Source organism: Nerophis ophidion, linkage group LG21 (genome assembly GCF_033978795.1).
Source record: "Nerophis ophidion isolate RoL-2023_Sa linkage group LG21, RoL_Noph_v1.0, whole genome shotgun sequence".
Classification (NCBI taxonomy): Eukaryota; Metazoa; Chordata; class Actinopteri; order Syngnathiformes; family Syngnathidae; genus Nerophis; species Nerophis ophidion.
In genome coordinates this window covers 32,104,413-32,132,201 of record NC_084631.1, presented here as the reverse complement: position 1 = coordinate 32,132,201, position 27,789 = coordinate 32,104,413, and the positions used below count along the sequence as shown (strand labels likewise).

General features: G+C 42.3%; 1 long non-coding RNA gene across 3 annotated transcripts in view; it reads right to left on the bottom strand.

Annotated features, from left to right (window-relative positions):
• Positions 1-27,789, bottom strand: part of LOC133539482 (uncharacterized) — an 86,911-nt gene that overhangs the window by 27,841 nt on the left and 31,281 nt on the right. For 2 of the 3 annotated variants that reach the window (XR_009803397.1, XR_009803398.1), the window contains exons 4-5: positions 19,167-19,354; positions 864-1,009 (exon numbers count right to left, since the gene is read on the bottom strand). This is a non-coding gene — a long non-coding RNA (uncharacterized LOC133539482). The remainder of the gene's footprint in view (positions 1-863; positions 1,010-19,166; positions 19,355-27,789) is intronic. The other variant, XR_009803399.1, reaches the window with a different exon arrangement.

Genomic DNA, 27,789 nt, shown 5'->3' with positions numbered 1-27,789 from the left:
AGTTTTACAGCCAAACGTCATTTTCGAGAACCGCGGTTGTCTAGAAATTCCTGCCCTGGACGTGGAACTTCACACATGCTAACTGTTACTATGCTTACAATCGCATTCTAGCATGCTAACTTTTGTAGCCAATTTTACAGCACACCTCAGTCATATGACCAGGTACTCGACACATACTGTTAGCATGTTAACGTTACCATTCCAGCATGACAACTTTTTTAGCTAATTTTGCAAACAAACACCTCAAAGTCGTATAATGTGGGAGTTAACACATTCTAACTGTTAGCATGGCAATGTTAACAATCGAGGATGCTAAATTTTATAGCCAATTTCGCAGCAGAACACCTCATTCATTTTCGAGAGCCACGGCCGTCGTGAAATTCCTGCCCTGCCTCGTTTTATAGCCAATTTTGCAGCCAAAAACCTCATTCATGTTTTGTGGTACTTCACACATGCTAAATGTTGCTATACTAACAATAGCATTGTAGTATGCTAACGCTTTTAGCCAATTTCACAGCTGAACACCTCATTCATGTGATGTGGTACCTCACACATGCTAACAATAGCATCCTAGCATGCTAACTCTTTTAGCCAGTTTTACAGCCAAACGTCATTTTCGAGAACCGCGGTTGTCTAGAAATTCCTGCCCTGCCTTGTTTTATAGCCAATTTTGCATTCCAAAACAAGGGCAGTTCGAAAACGAGCGGAGACTGAATCAGCAACCAATTAATGCGCCGCTATTTGTCAACCATCAGTTACACAACATCTACATTTGCCCATCCTTGGCATACAGATAACACAAAATAAAGTGGGAAGAAAGTTGAAGCTAACGGCCAGTGTGACATTTCAAGTCAAGTCCCTACCTCGGCGTGCACATGACTTATTCCTTGGCCTGCAGGCACATCTATCAAGTGGCAGGATTATCACCTTTTGCGTCTGGGTCCTTCTTGCAGTATACTCCTTCCTTTCTTTTTTGATACAATATTCCAGTGGTGTGCTGCTTTTTTTTCTGTTTTGAAAAAAAAAAATACAAATGTAAAAAACACCCAACCAGTCACTTTACTTAAAATAGATTTAAAGGGAGTGGGTGCTAGATAATGTCAAATCTGCACCACACACACACACACACACACACACACACACAGGTTATCATTTGGAACGGGGACCAAGTTTTTGATCCACACACACACACACACGCACACGCACACACACACACACACACACACACACACACACACACACACACACACACACACACACACACACACACACACACACACACACACACAGCTTATCATTTGGAATGGGGACCAAGTTTTTGATACACACACACACACACACACACACACAGGTTATCATTTGGAATGGGGACCAAGTTTTTGATCTTGCTGGGGGAGCGGGCTGAGAGTGAGGGACACAAACAGACTGGACAAGTTGGTAGAGAAGGCCAGTAACGTGTTGGGAGTGGAGCTGGACTCTCTGGCGGTGGTGTCAGAGAGGAGAAGTCTAGCAAAACTCCTAGCCATTGTGGACAACACCTCCCACCCATTACACTCGGACCTTGCGGAGAGAATGAGCATGTTTGGTGGAAGGCTCAGACTCCCTAAATACAACACGGAACGACACAGGAGGTCCTTCATACCGACAGCCATCAGACTGTATAATGAATATGTTCCTTGACTGCACTTAAATGTAGAATATATTTATACTATTCATATATTATATATTATATCAATCAATCAATGTTTACTTATATAGCCCTAAATCACTAGTGTCTCAAAGGGCTGCACAAACCACAACACAAACCACTACGACATCCTCGGTAGGCCCACATAAGGGCAAGGAAAACTCACACCCAGTGGGACGTCGGTGACAATGATGACTATGAGAACCTTGGAGAGGACGAAACCAATGGATGTCGAGCGGGTCTAACATGATTCCTGTGAAAGTTCAATCCATAGTGGATCCAACACAGCCGCGAGAGTCCAGTCCAAAGCGGAGCCAGCAGGAAACCATCCCAAGCGGAGGCGGATCAGCAGCGCAGGGATGTCCCAAGCCGATACACAGGCAGCGGTCCATTCTGGGTCCCGACTCTGGACGGTCCATCCTGGGTCCCGACTCTGGACAGCCAGTACGTCATCCATGGCCATCGGACCGCACCCCTTCCACAAGGGAGAGAGGGACATAGGAGTAAAAGAAAAGAAACGGCAGATCAACTGGTCTAAAAAGGGAGTCTATTCAAAGGCTAGAGTATACAAATGAGTTTTAAGGTGAGACTTAAATGCTTCTACTGAGGTGGCATCTCGAACTGTTACCGGGAGGGCATTCCAGAGTACTGGAGCCCGAATGGAAAACGCTCTATAGCCTGCAGACTTTTTTTGGGCTTTAGGAATCACTAATAAGCCGGAGTCCTTTGAACGCAGATTTCTTGCCAATGTTATATATTATTTATTATTATTATTGTCTATTGTGAGCGAACTGTGGTGCTGAATTTCTCCAAGGGATCAATAAAGTACTTTCTATTGTATTCTATTTTATTTGATCATGAATTGTGGGGACCACCTTTTCTACAGTTTGTGGAGGCATAAAAAAAATTATGTAAAATGGCCATTGCCCAGTTAGCTCATACACGTCTTTAAATCTCTGTATTGATGGAGTAATGTGCTGTTCAGTCTTACTGGGGACCCTGGGGAAAAAGAGTTAACATGGTTCATGGGGACCAAATTTAAATAATTTTGCATAATTCACACAAATTTGTACGTGACTACTGAGGACCATTTAAAAAATATATATAAATAAAAGTTAAAATTAAATATGACATGATCCTCAGAATACAGCACTACAGCTGTCTTCTTATAGGAAGTTTCACCTCTTAAATGTTAAAGCAAATCCTGCATCATCTGTGACATTACTGAAAACTGCTATTTAGCAGTAATGAAGTTGTCTGCAACTCCAACTACCATACATAGAAGGATGGAACATTCTGAATGTGAATCATACTTTAAGGTAACAATGTTTTATAATCATGCTGAATGAAAATGTCATCCTAAGGAACACTAAACCAGATTTTGTTTTTGGAAAAATATATTAGTTTTGAAGGGGAACATTATCACCAGACCTATGTAAGGGTCAATATATACTTTGATGTTGCAGGAAAAAGACCATATATTTTTTTAACCGATTTCTGAACTCTATAAGGGTGAATTTGGCGATTGAAACGCCTTTCAATTGTTCGCTGTCGGAGCAATGACTTTTCACCCGTGACGTCACAACAGGAAGCAATCCGCCATTTTGTCAAACCCATTACACACACAAGTCAAATCAGCTCTGTTATTTTCCGTTTTCCGTTCCTTGGAGGCATTATGCCTCGTCGGTGTGTTGTCGGAGGGTGTAACAACACGATCAGGGACGGATTCAAGTCGACTTACGTGGAGTGTTCTAATCAGACATATCAATGGTCACGACATGCCAATCGATGCTAACATGCTATTTAGGCTAGCTGCATGAACATAGTGCATCATTATGCCTCATTTGTAATTATATTTGCATCCAGCCTTTCCCTCCACCCACATTTAATGCCAAATAAACACATACCAATCAACAGATTCAAGTTGCACCCGTGGTCAAAAGATGCGAAAGTAAATAAATAAATGGGTTGTACTTGTATAGCGCTTTTCTACCTTCAAGGTACTCAAAGCGCTTTGACACTACTTCCACATTTACCCATTCACACACACATTCACACACTGATGGAGGGAGCTGCCATGCAAGGCGCCAACCAGCACCCATCAGGAGCAAGGGTGAAGTGTCTTGCTCAGGACACAACGGACGTGACGAGGTTGGTACTAGGTGGGATTTGAACCAGAGACCCTCGGGTTGCGCACGGCCACTCTCCCACTGCGCCACGCCGTCCCTCGTTTGTTCTGCAGACTTTACCGACTAAAGCGATGCTACGACAGAGATGGCACAGAGATGTGTGGCTATCCTGCGACACTCAAAGCAGATGCATTTCCAATGATAAAGTCAACGAAATCACAAAGGTGAGTTTTGTTGATGTTATTGACTTATGTGCTAATCAGACATATTTGCTCACGGCATGACTGCAAGCTAATCGATTCTAACATTCTATTTAGGCTAGCTGATGAAGTAATGTGCTGCATCCAGCCTTTCCCTCCACCCACATTTAATGCCAAACAAACACATACCAATCGACGGATTTAAGTTGTACCAGTGGTCAAAAGATGCAATCGTTGGTTAGAAAGTGATCGCCGAATTCGTCCTCGTTGCGGATGTCTGTCGTGATATGGCTCAATAGCTTCAGTTTCTTCTTCAATTTCGTTTTCGCTATCTGCCTCGGCACTCCAACCATCCGTTTCAAAACATGCGTAATCTATTGAATCGCTTAAGCCGCTGAAATCCGAGTCTGAATCCAAGCTTATATCGCTATACATTTCTGTTCAACCCGCCATGTTTGTTTGTATTGGCCTCACGCAGTGACGCCAGGAAAATGGACGGGTGAATATAGCGATGGTGAAAATCAGGCACTTTGAAGCCGTTTTTCGGGATATTGCATGATGGGTAAAATTTAGAAAAAAAAACTTCGAAAAATAAAATAAGCCTCTGGTAACTTATTGTTTATTGGTTTTAACCCTATTGAAATTGTGATAATGTTCTCCTTTAACTAAGGATGGATATTGTACAGAATCACAGTACTATTAATGCCAGGATAACAAATGTTGCACTTTTCACTGAGGCATCTTCAGAATGGATCTGTCCATCATTTAAAAAGGTTTCCCTTTTGGGGACCTGTTTTATGTCCCCATACCGTCAGAAGTCCCCTAAAGGTGACTGTGTAAACAGAGCCATGTCCCCATTAAGTAAGCATTGCCAGAACACACACACACACACACACACACACAATGCCCTCTGGGTAGGAGGAAATGTCATGAAACACCACATGCTGTCAGTCCCAGACTCAAAATCGAAGTATAGAGTATCAAACTCCCCTCTTCTGCGGGGGAAAAAATAAAGCCACAACAGGACACCACGTTGCGGGCAAAGCAGGACCCCCATCCCCCCCACCCGCTGACAAATGTCATTACCGAGTGGAGCTGCGGGTCTCGCGTAACTCTTGGTGTGTGTGTGTCGGCCCTTTGGCAACATCCTCGTGTCCTGGTGGCTCGCATAAAGGCGGCCACGTTTGGGGAAAAAAAGGGGCTTGCTTGGACACGATGTTGACCTATTGCATTGCACTTATTACTACATGATGTCTTCTCATGGGACAACACATCCATTATGTCCATAAAGTCCCTTGACTCGGCTGGGAATCTTGGGAACCCACAACATTCCATTTGATTCTTGGGGTAACAATTCCATTCAGAAGTCAATACTTTTTTAATAACATTGGATGCAAGTTCTACGATTAACTACATTCCTCCATGAAATAGATTAACAGCTCTAATCAATTTCTATATTACCTGATTTTTCAGACTATAAGGCGCACTTACCATCCTTTCATTTTCTCAAAACTCGACGGTGCGACTTGAAACCCAGTGCTCCAAATGTACGGTATAAATCTGATTGTGCTTACTGACTTTGAAGCAATTTTATGTGGCACATGGTGTAAGGATAAGTGTGACCAGTAGATGGCAGTCACACATAAGAGATACGTGTAGACTGCAATATGGTGGCAGTAAACACCAAAAACTTTAAATGTTCCATTGAGAGTAAAACACATTACACACGGCACTCAAAAATCTGTAAAAATATTTTAAGTACGACTTTGGCAAGCTATGAAGCCACACCACTTGAAGGATTGTACTGTGCTTCGACATATGTGTATTATTATGGTGTGTGTATAAGGACCGCAAAATGGCACCTATTATCAGACATATCTGCCGTTTTGTTTCACAATAATATGAAAAAACAACTTGTCTTACCTTCTGGTACCTGCTAATGTGTATTTGGGATCTGCATAAGTCCTGAAAATTATCGCGCTTCCGCCATTATAGTCCATGCCAACACCATAGTTGATAAGCTTCTTCTTTTTCTCTATCTTCTTTTTATGTGAAATTCATCCTCCACTGTTACCATTTCTAATATAAAGTAGTGTACATTTTTTACTTATATCTGTCAGTAAACTAGCTATCAAAGCACTAAAAACTGCAGTGAGTTTACATAATTCACCCTAGGAACTTTAGTTATTAGAGCTTTCCGGTTGGACGGTTTTTCGCGGGTCAAATATTCCAGCCTTGTTGTTGCACTAGTGAGCCACGGATGAGGTTATGCTGCTCCGTTATTGATTGATGTAAAGTCTGAATGTTTCTTAAACAGTTAGCGCCATCTTTTGACACTTCTTCCACTTCCGTCCTTGCACGCTACACCGTCACGACAAAGATGACGAAGAGAAGACGCTGTCGAAGGTGAGCCACGTAAATAAGACCGCCCACAAAAAGGCGCATTCTGAAGCGACTGTCATTAGTATCGCAGTACCAAACTAATACCGGTATACCATCAACCCTATTACTGAAATAGGCCATTTGTTTAAATAACTTGTACTGCAAATTAATATCGCTCCAAATATTGGCCTACTTGAGAACTAGTCTGTATCAGTCCTAAAAAACATATCGGTCAACCTCTAGTACATGTCAAGACAAAACTCCCACGTTTGCTTCATCAATGGTGGCGATGGCACCAGGGATCTTTTGCTCCAGGACATCAATGCCTTGTATTTTGATCTTATATCCAGAAATATTTCTACATTCTATACGTAACTCAACATATACATATTTTGAGCCTCACTGCTGTTGTTTGAAGTGGTAATGAGTTATTTACTCAGAAAGATTCTATCAATGTTTATTTACATACCTTAAAGGCCTACTGAAACCCACTACTACCGACCACGCAGTCTGATAGTTTATATATCAATGATGAAATATTAACATTGCAACACATGCAAACACAGCCTTTTTAGTTTACTAAATTGCAATTTTAAATTTCGCGGGAGTTTCTTCTTGAAAACGTTGCGTAATGATGACATCACGGACTGTTAGGAAATATGAGCACTGCACACACACAGCTAATAGTCGTCTGCTTTAACCGCATAATTACACAGTATTTTGGAGATCTGTGTTGCTGAATCTTTTGCAATTTGTTCAAATAATATTAGAGAAGTCAAAGTAGAAAGATGGAGTTGGTAAGCTTTAGCTTTTAGCCACACAAACACACGGTGATTCCTTGTTTAAAATTCCAGGAGGTGAAACTTTACTATGGATCAGAGCGGTCAAGAGAACCCGACCGAATGTCAACCAGCAGGTTTTGGTGAGAAAATTGTGGTAAAAAGTCGCTTCTTACTGGAGATCAGCTGAGCTTGCGCCGTCCATAAAGCTGCCGTCGACTTCCCTGAGACACTGGCGTCAAGACACCCGTGGACACACACCTCCGACTATCAGGTACTGTTAAATTCACTAAAACACTAGCAACACAATAGAAAGATAAGGGATTTCCCAGAATGATCCTAGTAAATGTGTCTAAAAACATCTGAATCCGTCCCAATGCAATCGCGTTTTTTATCTATTTTTTAAACTTGTTTTTTTTTTTATAGTCTGTCGCTATCAATATCCTCAAACACAAATCTTTCATCCTCGCTCAAATTAATGTTGAAATTATCGTTTTCTCAGTCCGAATAGCTCTTTTTGTTGGAGGCTCCCATTAAAAACAATGTGAGGATGTGAAGAGCCCTCAACGGGTGACGTCATCGTCTGCGACTTCTGGTAAAGGCAGGGCTTTTCTGTTAGCGACCAAAAGTTGCAAACTTTATCGTCGATGTTCTCTACTAAATCCTTTCAGTAAAAATATGGCAATATCGCGAAATGATCAAGTATGACACATAGAAAGGACCTGCTTTCCCCGTTTGAATAAGAAAATCTCATTTCAGTAGGCCTTTAATTGTCTGCAAATGGCAGTAAAACGGCTGGTCAAACAAAACACAAGTCATCGTCATGGACCCATGAGCTGCAGAAGCTAGCTCTCCAATCAGCTAAACAGACTTTATGGTAACGTCTAGGTGAATTTACGAAACTGAAACAATACAAAAATAATGTATTTGTACGTTATTAATACTAACAAAGACACTTTTAAATGTGTTAGCATATTAGCTAATGCTAACAACGCTAGCTTCAATACATTACGATAGCACGTACGAATATGTATGAAAACACTCCTACAGACATCACACATGGAACAGTTTAGTAATAAATAATTGTTTTAGTTATATTGTAAAACTTACTAACGTTGCTTGGAGTGATGAATGAAGAATACATATGAGTAGAAAAGGATGACTAGAAGATGGAACGGCAATTCTACTTCCAATTTTAGACACTAAAAAGGAAATACTGTAGATGTTCAACCCGCAGCACCTGCAGTGAGCAGAACTTGTCCAAAAGATGGTGCCGTAGCACATTCAACAACACATCTTTTTAGTTTCGGTTGAAAACTATCTCCATCCATCCATCCATCATCTTCCGCTTATCCGAGGTCGGGTCGCGGGGGCAACAGCCTAAGCAGGGAAACCCAGACTTCCCTCTCCCCAGCCACTTCGTCTAGCTCTTCCCGGGGGATCCCGAGGCGTTCCCAGGCCAGCCGGGAGACAAAGTCATCCCAACGTGTCCTGGGTCTTCCCCGTGGCTTCCTACCGGTTGGACGTGCCCTAAACACCTCCCTAGGGAGGCGTTCGGGTGGCATCCTGACCAGATGCCCGAACCACCTCATCTGGCTCCTCTCGATGTGAAGGAGCAGCGGCTTTACTTTGAGCTCCTCCCGGATGGCAGAGCTTCTCACCCTATCTCTAAGGGAGAGCCCCGCCACACGGCGGAGGAAACTCATTTCGGCCGCTTGTACCCGTGATCTTATCCTTTCGGTCATGACCCAAAGCTCATGACCATAGGTGAGGATGGGAACGTAGATCGACCGGTAAATTGAGATCTTTGCCTTCCGGCTCAGCTCCTTCTTCACCACAACGGATCGGTACAACGTCCACATTACTGAAGACGCCGCACCGATCCGCCTGTCGATCTCACGATCCACTCTTCCCTCACTCGTGAACAAGACTCCTAGGTACTTGAACTCCTCCACTTGGGGCAGGGTCTCCTCCCCAACCCGGAGATGGCATTCCACCCTTTTCCGGGCGAGAACCATGGACTCGGACTTGGAGGTGCTGATTCTCATTTCGGTCGCTTCACACTCGGCTGCGGACCGATCCAGTGAGAGCTGAAGATCCCGGTCAGATGAAGCCATCAGGACCACATCATCTGCAAAAAGCAGAGACCTAATCCTGCGGGTACCAAACCGGAACCCCTCAACGCCTTGACTGCGCCTAGAAATTCTGTCCATAAAAGTTATGAACAGAATCGGTGACAAAGGACAGCCTTGGCGGAGTCCAACCCTCACTGGAAATGTGTTCGACTTACTGCTGGCAATGCGGACCAAGCTCTGGCACTGATCGTACAGGGAACGGACCGCCACAATAAGACAGTCCGATACCCCATACTCTCTGAGCACTCCCCACAGGACTTCCCGAGGGACACGGTCGAATGCCTTCTCCAAGTCCACAAAGCACATGTAGACTGGTTGGGCAAACTCCCATGCACCCTCAAGAACCCTGCCGAGAGTATAGAGCTAGTCCACAGTTCCACGACCAGGACGAAAACCACACTGTTCCTCCTGAATCCGAGGTTCGACTATCCAACGTAGCCTCCTCTCCAGTACACCTGAATAAACCTTACCGGGAAGGCTGAAATCTATCTGTTGAATTCAAAACACGATGGCCGTTAGCAGAGAAAAATCCATAAATTAGCCACACCATTTTACAAGCTGCAAGGTTCAAAGCGTAGGAAAAAAGGTAGTGGGTTATAGTCCCCAATTTGCGGTATATTTAAAGATGTAACTTTGTCATCTAAAGGTAACATTATTATTCATATACGACACTGATAAAATAATACTAACACAGACACTCCTAAACGTGTTAGCACAGTAGCTAATGCTATCCACGCTACGATAGCATGTACAAATATGCATGAAAACACTCCTACAGACATCACACATGGGACGGTCTAGTAAGCATGAATAGTTTTGGTTTTTTTGTAAATCTTACAAACATTGCTTGGAATGAAGAATCCAGGAGAAACGCTATGGTTTCCTATGACAGTGTGTTTCAACCACTGTGAGATACAGTCTGGTGTGTCGTGGGGGATTATCTAATTTCACCTATTTGGGTTAAAAATATTTTTTGCAAACCAGTAATTATAGTCTGCAAAGGATGTGTTGTTGTTGAGTGTCTGTGCTGTCTAGAGCTCGGCAGAGTAACCGTGTAATACTCTTCCATATCAGTAGGTGTCAGCCCGTAGCTAATTGCTTTGTAGATGTTGGAAATGATAGTAGGCAGCGTGCAGGTAAAAAAGGTATCTAATGCTTAAACCAAAAATAGACAAAAGGTGAGTGTCCCTAAGTGTTCTGAAAGTTTGTATATTAATGTGATGGTTCCTTTAAGTTCTACAGTTAGGAGATCATTTCTCTTATGGGATTATTGTTACTATCATTATTTATTTATGTGTAATACGTGTTGTATGGGAAAGCTGAAATGTGTATATTTAAGTTGTTTAACCGTTGCTATGGCTTCGGTTGCCACGGTTACGGGCAGTTCCTGGTAGGAAAAACTGTTAAAAGAGCTCCGGCACTAACAGGCAGCGCAGCGTCGGTAGTACTACATCAGGGGCGCTCACACTTTTTCTGCATGCGAGCTACTTTTCAATTGACCAAGTCGAGGAGATCTACCTCATTCCTATTTATAATTTATATTTATTTATTTATGAAAGAGACATTTTTGTTAACAAGTTAATGGTGTACCCCGCCTTCCGCCCGATTGTAGCTGAGATAGGCGCCAGCGCCCCCTGCAACCCCGAAAGGGAATAAGCGGTAGAAAATGGATGGATGGGTGGATGGAATCAGACAGTGGTGCTGATAACGTCCGCATTTTCAAATGGAGGAAAAAAAAAGTCCTCCTTTCTGTCCAATACCACATGAAAGTGGTTGGATTTGGCATCTCATTTGTCCAACTTGCATACTCGTTTTTAAACACTTTGTTAAGAGAGTAGCATATGTGTGTGGCCCTTTGATGTCTGGCAGCAGGTGAGTGACGTCAGTGAGAGTGCGGGTGGGCAAGCAAGTGAGAAAGCGGTCGCTGAGGGCGGGGGAGAAATACATTGGCATCAAACTCCGTAGCTTGCTAGCTTTCTGAGACTCTTATTTTGTTAGCACAGGCAGGATGAAACAGGTCTTTTATGGTGAAGACAGGAACTGTGCAGTCGGTCTTTAGAGTTTTGACAGTAGGTACGGAGTCTCTAGAAATAAAATGTGTTTCTCTGCGTCCGCCCTGTTAGTGATTTTTTTTCTTAAATATGAGCTCGCAGCAGCCAGCATCATCTCACAAGATCCTCGGGTGCCGAGAATGTCAAACAACTGACGAAAGTGAAGTCTTGGTATGATTGATGATTGCTCATTTTTATGTCTATTTTTTAATGCCTGGCTTGAGATCGACTGACACACCCTCCGAGATCGACCAGTCGATCGCGATCGACGTAATGGGCCCCCCTGTATTACATGGAAGACAGTTTACCACGATTGCAGATCGGACAAAGCACCACAGTTAGAGAATTATTTTCAAAGTGTTGTAAGTGACAGTGTATCCGTTGCACTAGTTTAAGTTTAGGACATTTAGGCACTTCACGTTGCCAGTATACGTGAAGTGCATGCTAACCGCTAGTAAGCTAACCGCAGCTCGCACTTGTGGTTGTGTGCTGCACCCTGACTTCACCAACAGCAGGTTTAGTCACCTTTGCCTTAAGTTTGTTATATAGACCCTCTCCCCTGTGACTGTATAACTTGGAGAGCGGGTGTGGGACATTATAGCGAGTTTAGTTATTTGCTATTGTTGCTACATTGCTGCGAGGGACGTGGACACGCGAGGTTGGCGTGTCCATTGCACGCACTCACGGACTAGTCGACAGGGAGGTGACCCAGGACGAGGCTGGTTCTACGCTCGCTCCAGACTGGATCTCCTGAGGCACGGCTGTGCTTCCCCCCCACCATCTGTACTCCACAACGGGAGGTGCCCCCCCTCCTTTGTATCCAGCAGTTTCAACTCACCATCCCACCCCTAAGTGCACCACCGATTCAGCAGGACCGAAACGGACAATCTTCTGGCCCAGCCAACGGGCCGAGGTTGGACTGTGTGTGTGTTGTGTGATTGGTTTAGTGTGGGTAGTTCCATCGGGGAGGTAACGTGAGTGGGGAAGAGTGTATGAGTGTAATTAATGTATGGTTATTGTATGCCTATCTGGTTACTGTATTGCTAAACTGTATAAGCTGTCTCCTCTCACTCTCTCTTAAGATTAGATTCTTTCATAAATAGTGAATAATTCGAGTCATTCCCCTAAGGCAAAAAATACAGTCCTTTACAGGCTCCCGTACATCTTGGTCTTTCGAGCTGGATCAAATCAGTTAGGATGTCCAAGTCCAAAGAGAGTGAGAGAGCCTTAAGCCCCTCCTCAGAACCACCAGCACGCCGTGTTAGAAAGCGCAGGTTACCCACTAGACTACAGGACTATCACTTGACTACCCCGGATGCGACTTGACAGCCCCAGTAGTTTAGAGAGTAAGGCACCCCAAGTGGCGGAGGGCATTATTGCAACACCTGACTTAAATTTGACTATGCAACCCAGTATTCACCCCTTCTCCTCACTACCAAGGGATAAAAAGGAACAGGAAAAGGCGAGCCCGCTGCTGGCAACGTGACTTGCCTAAACGTCCTGAACTTAAACTAGTGCAACGGATACACTGTCACTTACAACACTTTGAAATAATACTCTTACTGTGGTTCTTTTTCCGATCTGCAATCGTGGTAAACTGTCTTCCATGTAGTACTACCGACGCTGCGCTGCCTGTTAGTGCCGGAGCGCTTTTAACAGTTTTTTCTACCAGCGGGCAGAAACGGAACTGCCCGTAACCGTGGCAACCAAAGCCATAGCAACGGTTAAACAACTTAAATATACACATTTCAGCTTTCCCATACGACACGTATAAAATTGAAATAAATAATAATAATAATTATCTCCTAACTGTAGAATTTAAAGGAACCATTACATTAATATGCGAACCTTCAGAACAAAAGGCATTGAAGCTTAAGGAAGGCTATGCGCGTCAAAACTAAAACTGAGCTGGCTACAAAATCAACAAAAACAGAATCCTGGACGACAGCAAAGACTTACTGTGGAGCAAAGACAGCGTCCACAATGTACATCCGAACATGACACGACAATCGACAATGTCCCCACGAATAAGAATGGAAACAAAGTAGATGTGGGAAACATCGTTTAAAGGAAAACATGAAACTGCTACAGGAAAATACCAAACAAAGAGAAAAAGCCACCAAAATAGGAGTGCAAGACAATAACTAAAACACTAAAGACAGGAAAAAAAAAAAAAAAAAAGTCCAAATAAGTCAGGGTGTGATGTGACAGGTGGTGACAGTACACCTACTTTGAGACAAGAATTATAGTGATGCATGCTTGGTTATACTTTAAAGTCATATCCAACAATTGTGACAACGACTTTTTACTGTTTTTTTAATGATTTCTGCTGGTGGTGTGCCTCCAAAAAAATGTGCCTTGGCTCAAAAAAGGTTGAAAAACACTGCTCTACAGTAACGGTACTCTAACTTGAGAATAATGTTCATATATTTCTGCAGAACTGCCCCTTGGGAAGATATCGCATGGTTGCTGAAATGTTTGTGTGAGCCACAGAAGCAGAGAAAGGTAGGCACGGCTTTTTTAAAATCCCGAATTGGCTGTCTCCCTTCCTCGTTTGATCTTTGCCGCAACCGCACAGCTCCTCCGTGCGCCGCCGGCCCATCGAGGGAAGACTTTTGAGTTTTCAATCAGAGGGAAGCGGTCTCGCCCCCAATATGTGGCGCTCGCACACGGACGGAGGGAGCGCGCCGCTTTCTCCTTGAGCTGGACATTTTTGAAGGTGCTGATGAAGGACACGGCCACCTGCACGCGCAGCTAAACCCCAGATACATTTATAACCCAGCCGTAGATAGGCGTGCTGGGGCTAATCCTGATAGCCTGGAGCATTGATGCTGAGAAGACTCGAGATATATCAGCGCTTTAAAAGCTGCCCTTTTTTTTATCGCCCCATCTTCCATTGTGGGAGTGCTGATTAAAAGGTGCTCGCTTCAAAGCCACTTTGCCTCGTCTCCGCTCATTGTGGATTCTTGTCGCACGCGGGCACGCTTTTTTGTCTAATTCCTACTCGCGCTTGTTCACTGCCATTACGCTCGGCTTCCTCGGGAGTGTACAATCACGCCCACACAAGTGTGGCCTGCAGCTCCGTTTCTGTTGGCCCGCGGAATATCATTGAAGTAAAATCAAACAATGCAAGAAAAAAAGAGCAAAAATACAGAATGTAGTGACAAATACAAACCCCGTTTCCATATGAGTTGGGACATTGTGTTAGATGTAAATATAAACAGAATACAATGATTTGCAAATCCTTTTCAACCCATATTCAGTTGAATATGCTACAAAGACAACATATTTGATGTTCAAACTGATAAACATTTTTTTTGCGATCGATAGATAGATAGATAGTACTTTACTGATTCCTTCAGGAAAATTTAAATTCCAGCAGCAGTGTACAGAGTTGAGATCAATTTAAATAAAAGTAAAAAGTAAATAATGGGGGTTTAAATGGAAACAAAATATAGAAATATTACAATAAGAATAAAAACTAAAAAGCAAAAATTATGATTCTATGTGTCTACAATAAAACATTCTTCTTCATACTGCATTAATATATGCAACTTTTAAACTTTCATGCAGAGAATCAAATCCCAACTAAGTCAATTGACCAAAACTGTATTTATTAAATACTCTTCATTCTCTCACGGGTGACTTTTTAAATGAAAGAACAAATTAATAGTGTTGCAACCTTTTTGTAGTAACACTTCTGCTGCATACTTTGCATTGATTGATTGATACTTTTGTTAGTAGATTGCACAATACAGTACATATTCCGTACAATTGATCACTAAATGGTAACACCCAAATAAGTTTTTCAACTTGTTTAAGTCGGGGTCCACGTTAATCAATTCATGGTACAAATATATACTATTAGCATAATAGAGTCATCACACAGGTTAATCATCATAGTATGTACATTGAACAGCATATTGCTGTCGTCTGCTGAGTATCTTCCCACTTGGAGCCAAACCACCACCAGATGATGGTGGTGGTTTGGCTCTTTATGTTGGGCATTTATTGTTCTTCCTCCATTTGTGATAAGTTTCGCACCATCAAGTTTCGCTCGCTCGACCTGCATCAGCTAATGTTAGCCATGCTGCTACTCTGATCGGCGAGAGCTATGACGCTAGACTCGCGAGAGTATGTGACATATGTAAGAAGGCGGGCTTGTTTTCCGTCTCTGTGAGAATGACAGCCGAGGAGTGAGAAACGCCTGTTGTGTGATGCACGCAGCTAAATGCTACTCGACTAGCCATGCTAACGTTAGCTGAGGCGAGAGCGTATGACGCTACATGCGCGACAATATGTGACGTATGTAAGAAGGCAAGCTTATTTTACGTCTCTGTGAGAAGGACAGATAAGAAGGAGTGAGGCACGCCAGTAATGTAATGCACGCAGCTTGAAGAACATATAATCGAATATTACGATGTAGTAATTTTCTATATCCCACAGAGACAAACCCGCAATATATCGTATATATCGATATATCGCCCAGCCCTAGGTAGGGGCCATGATTGGGTATAAAAACAGCTTCCCAAAAAATGCTCAGTCTTTCACAAGAAAGGATGGGGCGAGGTACACCCCTTTGTCCACAACTGCGTGAGCAAATAGTCAAACAGTTTAAGAACAACGTTTGTCAAAGTGCAATTGCAAGAATTTTAGGGATTTCAACATCTACGGTCCATAATATCATCAAAAGGTTCAGAGAATCTGGAGAAATCACTCCAATAAGCGGAATATGTAAGCGGCATGGCCAGAAACCAACATTGAATGACCGTGACCTTCGATGCCTCAGACGGCACTGTATCAAAAACCGACATCAATCTCTAAAGCAGAACACTTCAGAAAACCACTGTCACTAAATACAGTTTGTCGCTTTAACTTGTAAGTACAAGTTAAAGCTCTACTATGCAAAGCCATTTATCAACAACATCCAGAAACGCCGCCAGCTTCTCTGGGCCCTAGATCATCTAAGGTGGACTGATGCAAAGTGGAAAAGTGTTCTGTGGTCTGACGAGTCCACATTTCAAATTGTTTTTGGAAATATTCGACAGTGTGTCATCCGGACCAAAGGGGAAGCGAACCATCCAGACTGTTATCGACGCAAAGTTCAAAAGCCAGCATCTGTGATGGTATGGGGGTGCATTAGTGCCCAAGGCATGGGTAACTTACACATCTGTGAAGGCACTATTAATACTGAAAGGTACATACAGGTTTTGGAACAACATATGCTGCCATCTAAGCGCCGTCTTTTTCATGAACCCCCCTGCTTATTTCAGCAAGACAATGCCTAGTCATATTCAGCACTTGTTACAACAGGGTTGCTTCGTAAAAAAAGAGTGCGGGTACTTTCCTGGCCCACCTGCAGTCCAGACCTGTCTCCCATCAAAAATGTGTGGCGCATTATGAAGCGTAAAAATACGACAGCGGAGACCCCGGACTGTTGAACGACTGAAGCTCTACATAAAACAAGAATGGAAAATAATTCCACTTTCAAAGCTTCAACAATTTGTTTCCTCAGTTCCCAAACGTTTATTGAGTGTTGTTAAAAGAAAAGGTGATGTAACACAGTGGTGAACATGCCCTTTCCCAACTACTTTGGCACGTGTTGCAGCCATGAAATTCTAAGTTAAATATTTGCAAAAAAAATAAATAAAGTTCATGAGTTTGAACATCAAATATCTTGGTTTTGTAGTGCTTTTAATTGAATATGGGTTGAAAAGGATTTGCAAATCATTGTATTCCGTTTATATTTACATCTAACACAATTTCCCAACTCATATGGAAACGGGGTTTCTATGTTGGGCTGTCCCGAATTGATGCTGATATCACATATCGATCTGATACAAGCAAAATAAGTATCGGATTAGCGCAAGCTAGACATACATAAGTGTCCTTAATTGAACAATATTTCAGTCTAAAACACGACATTTGTCAATGTAAACAATTACCACATTTTTCGGACTATAAAATCCTCTAAAGGCCTTAGTGGCCACATGCGTGGACAGCACATTTCAGCTCTTATTTTCAAAATTGTGTACACTACTAAATTGGGGCCTTAAGGCCGCTTATATGGATACTAATCCTGCCATCTGGTGGTGTCAGAATAGTATAACATACAATCGAATTTTGAAAAAAAAAAAGTGTAAAAATAACAATTAGTATCTCACTAAACATGAAGTACACGTGTGTGTACTTATGGACTAAGTACATCATATAAAAAGATGATTCTTAGTTTGTATTCCAATTAGGGTTCAATAAGCCCAAATAGCAAAGAGAAATAAGAAAAAGTATGTAAACAAACAGCTTGGGCATTAAGAGATTTTAAGGCAAGGCACACTTAAAATCCTTACATTTTCTCAAAAATCGACAGTGCACCTCATAAACATAATTCTGGTTGTGCTTACCGGCCTCAAAGCTATTTTATTTTGTACATGGTGTAATGAGAAGTGTGACCAGTAGATGGCAGTTAAACATAAGATATATGTGTAGGATGCAAGATGAAGCCAGCAAACAAGACAAAAACTTTAAATGTTTCATTGAGAGTAAAGAACATTACACACAACACTCAAAAATCTGTCAAAATGTTTTAGTAAGACTTTGGTAAGCAATGAAGCCGCACCGCTTGATAAATTGTGGGAGCATTATGGCTAACGTAGACCGACAAATTGTGCTTCAACGTATGTATTATTATGGTGTGTGTATAAGGACTGCAAAATTGCACCTATTAGCATACATCTGGCTTTGTTTTGCAATATTACGCAAAAACTATTTTCTTAACTCCTGTTGCCTGCATATCTGTATAAGTCCTGAATATTTGCGCGCATCCGCCATTGTAGTCCGTGTCGACTCCGTAATCGACAAGCTTCTTCTCTTTCTTTATCTTCTTATGTGACATTCATCCTCCGCTGTTGCCATTTGTAATATAAAGTAGCGTAAACTTTTAACTTATATCTCACCATGAAAGTGCTAAAACATACCGGTGTAGTGAGTATTTCATTATTCACCCAAGGAACTATAGTTATTAGGTGGTGTTTTATGGGACACATTTCCTGCGTTGTTGTTGCACTCGTGAACCACGGATTAAGAGATGCTGCTCCGTTATTGATTGAAGTAAAGTCTGAATGTCATTAAAACAGTTAGCTCCATCTTTTGACACTTCTTCCACTCCCGTCCTTGCACGCTACACCGCTACAACAAAGATGACGGGGCATCCTGAAGCGACTATCAGAAAGCGGCTTAAAGGTGATCTGTAAAACATCATCTATGCAACATTTTGACCACCATTACATGTTATTACAAAAAAGTGTTTTACATCTAGAAAAAAAAACATAATATGACTCCTTTAATCCGGTGCGCCTTTTGTATGAAAAGAGACCAGCTGATCGGCAGCTACGTTAAAGTTAAAGTACCAATCATTGTCACAAACACACTAGGAGTGGCAAAATTATTCTCTGCATTTGACCCATCACCCTTGATAACCCCCTGGGAGGTGAGGGGAGCAGTGAGCAGCAGCAGTGGCCACGCCCGGGAATCATGTATGGTGATTTAACCCCCAATTCCAACCCTTGAGAGCGCCTTATCGTCTGGTACGCCCTATGGTCTGAATAATAGTCTAGGGCCATCAGTGGAAATAGTTTGAACACCCCTGACTTCAAACATTGTTAATAAATTGATAAAATTATAAGTTGAATAAGTTATTGAACAAATATAAGCCTCCAAATACTTATGTAAATGAGGGATTTTAGGCCAATCAGAGAAAGTAACCAGTGAAATCCTTGCAGGACATAAAAATGCGACGGACATCACCTTGCTGCAAGTGTTGCCTCTCATCCATGTCGCCATCTTGGCCTCGTGACCATCCAGACTTGCCTGGCCAAAGATACTTCCCCTGGTTTCCTCTTCCGCATGACTGCTCCTCACATGGCCCCGGGGTTCTCTTCCATGCAGAGGCCTGGGCAGGAGTCCACACGACATGTCCATTTGCAAGATGCGCCCTTTCCCCACATGCAAGAAAAAAAAATGATGTTCAAACATAATAAAGTTGTTTTCATAAAAAGGCAAGAGTATAAAGGATGTTATCGTTGGGGGAATAATGAGCAAAACAGTGCCCCGCCTCCCCTGCATGCTGGAGGTTTTAACTGTTCAAACTCCTTTTGATGAATTCTGAGGTTTTAGAGCCTCGTAAGGTTTGCATTTATAGCGTTGTGACCTCAGGGACGACTTACACATTAATAGGACACAGGAGGCAGGTAAGCTATATATTGCAGCATGTCTCACCCTCTGCTTGCAACACCCAGGGTGTAGTTTGCGCATGTCCCGACCTCTGCTTGCAACACCTAAGGCATTGTGTCGGCACGACCCACCCTTTGCTTTCAACACCCAGTGGGTAGTTTACGCATGTCCCTACCTCTGCTTGCCAAACCCAGGGTGTTGCTTAGGCATTACCCAGCGTCTGCTTGCCACACCCAGGGTGTTGTGTCGGCACGACCGACCCTCTGCTTGCAACACCCAGGGTGTAGTTTACGTATGTCCCAACCTCTGCTTGCCAAACCCAGAATGTTGCTTCGGCATTACCCAGCCTCTGCTTGCAAAACCCAGGGTGTTGTTTTGGCATACCTGAGCCTCTGCTGGCAACACCCAGGGTGTTGTTTCTTCATTACCCAACCTCTGCTCGCTACACCCAGGGTGTCGTTTTGGCACGACCCACCCTCTGCATTCAACATCCGGGTGTAGTTTACGCATGTCCTAACCTCTGCTTGCCACACCCAGAGCGTTGTGTCGGCACAACCCATGGTCTGCTTGCAACACCCAGAGTGTAGTTTACGCAAGTCCCAACCTCTGCTTGCCAAACCCAGAATGTTGCTTCGGCATTACCCAGCTTCTGCTTGCAACACCAAGGGTGTTGTTTTGGCATGACCCAGCCTATGGTTGCTACACCCAGGGTGTTGTTTCGGCATGACCAAACTTCTGCTTGCCACACCCAGGGTGTCATTTGGGCATGACCCACCTCTTCTTTCAACACCCAGGGTCTTGTTTCAGCATATCTAAGCCTCTGCTTGCAACACCCAGGGTGTAGTTTCGGCATGACCCTGCCGCTGCTTGCAACAACCAGGGTGTTGTTTCGGCATGACCCAACCTCTGCTAGCAACACCCAGGGTGTCGTTTCAGGACGACCCGACCTCTTCTTCCAACAACCAGGGTGTTGTTTCAGCATGACCCAGCCCATGTTTGCACCACCCAGGGTGTTGTTTCGGCATGACCCAGATCTTACTTGCAACACCCAGGGTGTAGTTTCGGCATGACCCGGCCGCTGCTTGCAACATCCAGGGTGTTGTTTCGGCATGACCCAACCTCTGCTAGCAGCACCTAGGGTGTCGTTTCAGGACGACCCAACCTCTTCTTTCAACAACCAGGGTGTTGTTTCGGCATGTCCTAGCCTCTGCTTGCAACACCCAGGGGTGTCGTTTCGGCATGACCCAGCCGCTGCTTGCAACATCCAGGGTGTCGTTTGGGCATGGCCCAACTCTTCTTTCAACACCCAGGGTGTTGTTTCGGCATATCTAAGCCTCTGTTTGCAACACCCATGGTGTTGTTTTGGCATAGCTGAGCCTCTGCTTGCAACACCCAGGGTGTTGTTTTGGCATGCCCTAGCCTCTGCTTGCAACACCCATGGAGTTGTTTCGGCATTACCCCAACTTCTGCTTGCAACACCCAGGGTGTTGTTTCGGCATGACCCAACCTCTTCTTTCAACACCCAGGGTGTTGTTTCGGCATGTCCCAGCCGCTGCTTGCAACACCAAGGGTGTCATTTCGGCATATCTCAGTCTCTGCTTGCAACACTCAGGGTGTCGTTTCGGCATGACCCAGCCTATGCTTGCTACACCCAGGGTGTTGTTTCGGCATGACCCAGCTTCTGCTTGCCACACCAAGGGTGTCGTTTTGGCATGACCCAGCCTCTGCTTGCTACACCAAGGGTGTCGTTTCGGCATTACCCAACCTCTGCTTGCCACACCCAGGGTGTTGTTTCGGCATGACCCAAACTCTTCTTTCAACACCCAGGGTGTTGTTTCGGCATGTCCCAGCCTCTGCTTGCAACACCAAGGGTGTCGTTTCGGCATATCTCAGCCTCTGCTTGTCACACCCAGGGTGTTGTTTCGGCATTACCCAACCTCTGCTTGCCACACCCAGGGTGTTGTTTTGGCATGCCCTAGCCTCTGCTTGCAACACCCATGGTGTTGTTTCGGCATTACCCAACCTCTGCTTGCCACACCCAGGGTGTCATTTCGGCATGACCCAAACTCTGCTTGCAACACCAAGGGTGTCGTTTCGGCATATCTCAGCCTCTGCTTGCAACACCAAGGGTGTCATTTCGGCATTACCCAACCTCTGCTTGCCACACCCAGGGTGTCGTTTCGGCATGACCCAGCCTATGCTTGCTACACCCAGGGTGTTGTTTCGGCATGACCAAACTTCTGCTTGCCACACCCAGGGTGTCATTTGGGCATGACCCACCTCTTCTTTCAACACCCAGGGTGTTGTTTGGGCATTTCTAAGCCTCTGCTTGCAACACCCATGGTGTTGTTTCAGCATATCTCAACATCTGCTTGCCACACCCAGGGTCTTGTTTCAGCATATCTCAGCCTCTGCTTGCAACACCCAGGGTGTAGTTTCGGCATGACCCAACCTCTGCTAGCAACACCCAGGGTGTCTTTTCAGGACGACCCGACCTCTTCTTTCAACAACCAGGGTGTTGTTTCAGCATGACCCAGCCTATGTTTGCACCACCCAGGGTGTAGTTTCGGCATGACCCAGCCGCTGCTTGCAACACCCAGGGTGTAGTTTCGGCATGACCCAGCCGCTGCTAGCAGCACCCAGGGTGTCGTTTCAGGACAACCCGACCTCTTCTTTCAACAACCAGGGTGTTGTTTCGGCATGACCCAGTCTCTGCTAGCAACACCCAGGGTGTCGTTTCAGGACGACCCGACCTCTTGTTTCAACAACCAGGGTGTTGTTTCGGCATGACCCAACCTCTTCTTTAAACACCCAAGGTGTTGTTTTAGCATATCTCAGCCTCTGCTTGCAACACCCAGGGTGTTGTTTCAGGCAACACTTGTGAAGAAAGTAAAATGAACAAAAACATGTAAAAGAATGTTTAAATAGAAATGTGCAAACAAACAAAATGTTGAAACGTTCCCAATTGTGTCATTTAATTATCAAAGAGAAAAATGTTCCAAGTACATCAAAGATTGATAGTGGGTTTGAGACTATTCTGTAAATTATATAAAAACAACATTTTGCAATCATTCTCAGTCCCGATACGTATTTTTCATTTCCGATACAATAGCGATATCCGAGCCTTGAGTATAGGCTGATACTGATATTGATCAAACATACTTTTGTCTGTTGGTGTCTAACATGGTCACTAATGCCTACTTTGTCTTGTTATATTCTTATTTTACTGTTATATTTTTATTCCCATTGTTGCTTTTTAGTTTTTATTCTTATTGTAATATTTCTCTATTTTCTTTCCATTTAAACCACCATTATTTACTTTTTACTTTTATTTAAATTGATCTCAACTCTGTACACTGCTGCTGGAATTTTAATTTTCCTGAAGGAACTCTCCTGAAGGAATCAATAAAGTACTATCTATCTATCTATCTAAGACTCGATCTGACCAAGCAAAGTCTATGAGCATGAACCGATGAAGCCTACTTGGATGAGAGGCGTAACGTCCTCCAAGACAAACTGAACCGTGCAGTTGCCATCGATTGAAAGCCCTGATCATACACATTTCATTATATTTGGTACATGTTTTAATTGACAAATGTGATGTTTTAGATCGCAATGTCAGGCCTTTTTTCTGGATCTATGTGTTTCTGTAGAAGGGTGTGGTTTGTGTTTCCAAAGCAATCCACAGCTCAGGGTCTGATACAAATCAGGCTGATAACCATGAATTGATTAACGTGGACCCCGACTTAAACAAGTTGAAAAACGTATGTGGGTGTTACCATTTAGTGGTCAATTGTACTGAATATGTGCTGTACTGTGCAATCTACTAATAAAAGTATCAATCAATCAATCAATCAAAACAGTTCAGTATATTTTTACACTGATAAACCAAAGCAATGTCATGGAGTCTTTGCAACACTTCTGTTGTGCCTTTGAGCATCTTTCCAGGTCACCGGCGCATATGAGTGACAGGAAGTAAACATCGGTATAGACCTCTATAGCAGAACATAGGACATGTCTTTTAAATACTTGGAGAAATTCAATCTTACATTCCGGTCAACGCACTAATGTTTTTAATTGAAGGCTAAATCTGCATGAATCACTTTCATCTTGCAGCACTAGAAACTATCACGATGCAGCCGGTGTGTACCTTGTAGACGTTTAAGTGTTGAAGGACAAAGTTAATGGCTGTCATTTTAGTTAGATAGGGCAAATGCATCATTTTCTTTGGCAACTCGACAAAAGTCTTCTGTCAGGGAGAAGGTCCAGTCTTCATGGTGCACATACCAAGATAATGGATGGAGTGTAAGATGCCAGATTGTATAACAAATACTAGAGATGTCCGATAACATCGGACTGCCGATATCATCGGCCGATACATGCTTTAAAATCTAATATTGTAAATTTTCGGTATTGGTTTCTTAAAGTAAAATGTATGACTTTTTCAAAACGCCGCTGTATGGAGTGGTACACGGACGTAGGGAGAAGTACAGAGCGCCAATAAACCTTGAAGGCACTGCTTTTGCGGGCCGGCCCAATCACATAATAGCTACGGCTTTTCACACACATTTATTTTAGAACACCTTGTTACATTGTTTAATGCATCCAGCGGGGTATCACAGCAAATTGGGCAAAATAATGTGTTAATTCCACGACTGTATAAATCTGTATCGGTTGATATCGGATTCGATAATTAAGAGTTGGACAATATCGGCAAAAAATCCATTATCGGACATCTCTTAGAAATATTTCTCTCTAGCACTCACTGAGGGTGGAGGCTCCCCTTTCCTCTCCCTTATCTCTCCTGCTTGCTTCTTTGTTTTGTCTTGTCTTAACTTTCTTCTTGGCTCTTTTTGCACTGCTCTCCAAATCTAAACATTGGAACTATTTAACTGGCCTCAACAAAATTGACAAGCTCTTGGGTTTGGGGGAACCTGCTGTCGTGACGAAGCGGTTGTTGCTGGACACACGACGGACTATTGGGAGAAGAAGGAGTGCCGTGTGCCTGGCGACCCTTTTCTGTCGATGTAGTGAAGATATTCACCTATTGGGAATTATGACAACAGGACATCTGCTGATTGGAGTAAGTGTTGCTCTGGTTTGTCGACAAATTGGAAGTTGCTGGCAGTCTTCAAAGTACCCCAAAGCTGCCATAAATGATTGGAGGATGCGGGAAGAACTGTGGATTACATCGGACTGTCTACCCCGCAGTTTTTGAGGACCAGTCATAGACAATTTTAGAGTGAAAAGCAAATTTTATTTTCACTCGCATACAAATTATTTTAACTTGGATTTTTTCCCTGGCTTCGAGACTCTCCCGAAGATCACTGCAGGAAGACACAACAAACTCCCTTCTTGTCTCTCATGGACACACACCTGTTGTTCTGAACTTTGGACTAGCGATGGCAAATACATCAAGGCCGCGGAACAGAGACACACTATGGGCTTGTACACAAACACACACACATCCACAAAAAAAATATATGCCACACATACACCCTCCTGTCCCCCAATCCAACGCCCTCGACGCAATCCCGTAGGGGTGATGAATGGATGGTCAGCGCCTGAGAGCTGCGACCTACCACCATGACCTTGAACTACCTTCCCTCTGCTGCTAGCTATCTCAAGATGTATGTTGTAATATGTATATGTGCTTTGCTATGGAGGTTTATTCTCACGCCGAACTGGGCCCCCTTAGGAGCCCAGTTTGGATTGTATTTTTTTTACTCATCCTTCCCCAGCGTTGACCTTTTTCCCATCTTTTACGTGGCGCCTTATGGCGACCCATCAGCGTTCTCGTTCTGTAACCCAGTACACTGTTTGTTTGTCTAATCTTGAACAGGTTTGTGCTGAAAACAAAGTTTCGTTGTACTTGTTGCAATGACAATGAAGACCTACCTACTACCTACCTACCTACCCAAACAAATGGAACCGTGGCCTTGGACTTGATAATGCTGGATCCTTGAACATTGTCCGCTTCGCACTCGACTGACAACTGTTGTAGGTTCAAGGTTTCATGACGCTGAACAAAACCTTCCATTTGTCACTTTGCAAGGCATTTTCTGGAACATTCCATAATTTGTCTTTTTTTTATAATAACAAAAGTTTTTACAAAAAAGACCCTTAAACATAAAAAAACAAGTATATAACAAGCTGTTAATAACATAACTTTCATTAGCTTCTGACCACATATGAAGTGTTCTTTTTATATATAACTTTTTGGTTCATGCTTTTTAGTAAACAAAATATTAGACCAACACGAAATATTTAATATTTGAAAAATTAAATGCATAGTGGAGTACTTAAGATGAGGTCATTACAGCCCTCTATCGGTCAATAATTCATAACGTTAATTTTTGTAACAATTACTTTTTCTTCCCAAAAAGTCACACTGTCGTCTCCTTAGCCGGAAAAAGGATGCACTAGAAAAAGTGTTGTTGTACATTAAAAAAGTTAAAGCCTATAAGGTATTTTTTTCAATGTATGACAACACTTATCGGTGCGTCAAAATAATGCATCAAAATCAGGGTTATGAATTATTGACAGATTGAAGTACGAGTAGTAGTAATCTAAAGTATTCCACTATGCAATTCATTTTGCAAATATTGCATATTTTGACTTCTTATATTTTTTTTACAATAAAGGAGTATGAAAAAAAAAAGACTGAACATACATAAAAAGAACGCACTCAAAAAATGATCATACATTAAAAAATGTAAAGCCTTTATAGTATTTTTTTAAATGTATGACAACACTGAAAAAAAACACTGAAAATATATAAATAGGACGCACTCAAAAAATTGTCATACATTAAAAAAAATTCAAGATATTAAAAAAAATGTAATGTATGACAACACTTTTCTGAGTGAGTCCTTTTTTTTATATTTTCAGTGTGTTTTTTTTCATACTCATTTATTGTAAAAAAAAATTATGAGAAGTCAAAATATGCAATATTTGAAAAAGGAATTGCATAGTGGAGGGCTTCAAATGAGGTAATTACAGCCTTCAAACAGTCAATAATTCATAACCCTGATTTTGATGCATTATTTTTGGAACAATGTCTTTTTCTTTCCAAAAAGTCACACTGTCTCCTCAGCCGTAAAAAGGACGCACTCAAAAAAGTGTTGTCATACATAAAAAAATAAAAATAAAGCCTTTAACTATTTTTTTTCAATGTGCGACAACACTTTTTTGAGTGCGCCAAAACAATGCATCAAAATCAGGATTATGAATTATTGATCGATTGAAGGCTGTAATTACCTCATCTAAAGTCCTCCACTATGCAATTCATTTTTCAAATATTGCATATTTTGACTTCTCATATTTTTTTTGCAATAAAGGAGTATGAAAAAAAAACGCTGAAAATATATAAAAAGAACACACTCAAAAAATGGTCATACATTAAAATATTTAAAGCTTTTAAAGTAATTTTTTTAATGTATGACAACACTGGAAAACAAAACTGAAAATATATAAATAGGACGCACTCAAAAAAATGTTGTCATACATTAAAAAAATTTAAAGATACATTTTTTTCATGTATGACATTACTGAAAAAAATCACTGAAAATATATAAAAAAGACGCACTCCAAAAAGTGTTGTCATACATTAAAACTTTTAAAGCCTTTAAAGTATTGTTTTAAATGTATGACAATACTGAAAATATAAAAAGGACGCACTCAATAGTGTTGTCATACATTAAAAAATTTAAAAAAATAATAATGACAACACTTTTTTAAGTGAGTCCTTTTTAAATATTTTCAGTTTTTTTTTCATACTCCTTTATTGTAAAAAAAAAAAAATATGAGAAGTCAAAATATGCAATATTTGAAAAATGAATTGCATAGTGGAGGACTTCACGTGAGGTAATTACAGCCTTCAATAGATCAATAATTCATAACCCTGATTTTGATGCATTGTTTTTGGAACATTACTTTTTCTTCCCAAAAAGTCACACTGTCTGCTCAGCCGAAAAAAGGAAGCACTCAAAAGTGTTGTCATACATTAAAAAAATTACTTTCAAGGCTTTAATTTTTTTTAATTATCCAAAAAATTACTTTCAAGGCTTTATTTTTTTTAATGTATGACAAATTACATTAAAGAAATGTAATGTGACATAAAAATGTCACACGGTCTCCTTAGCCGAAAAAAGGGCGCACCCAAAAATGTGTCCTACATTAAAAAAATTACATCCAA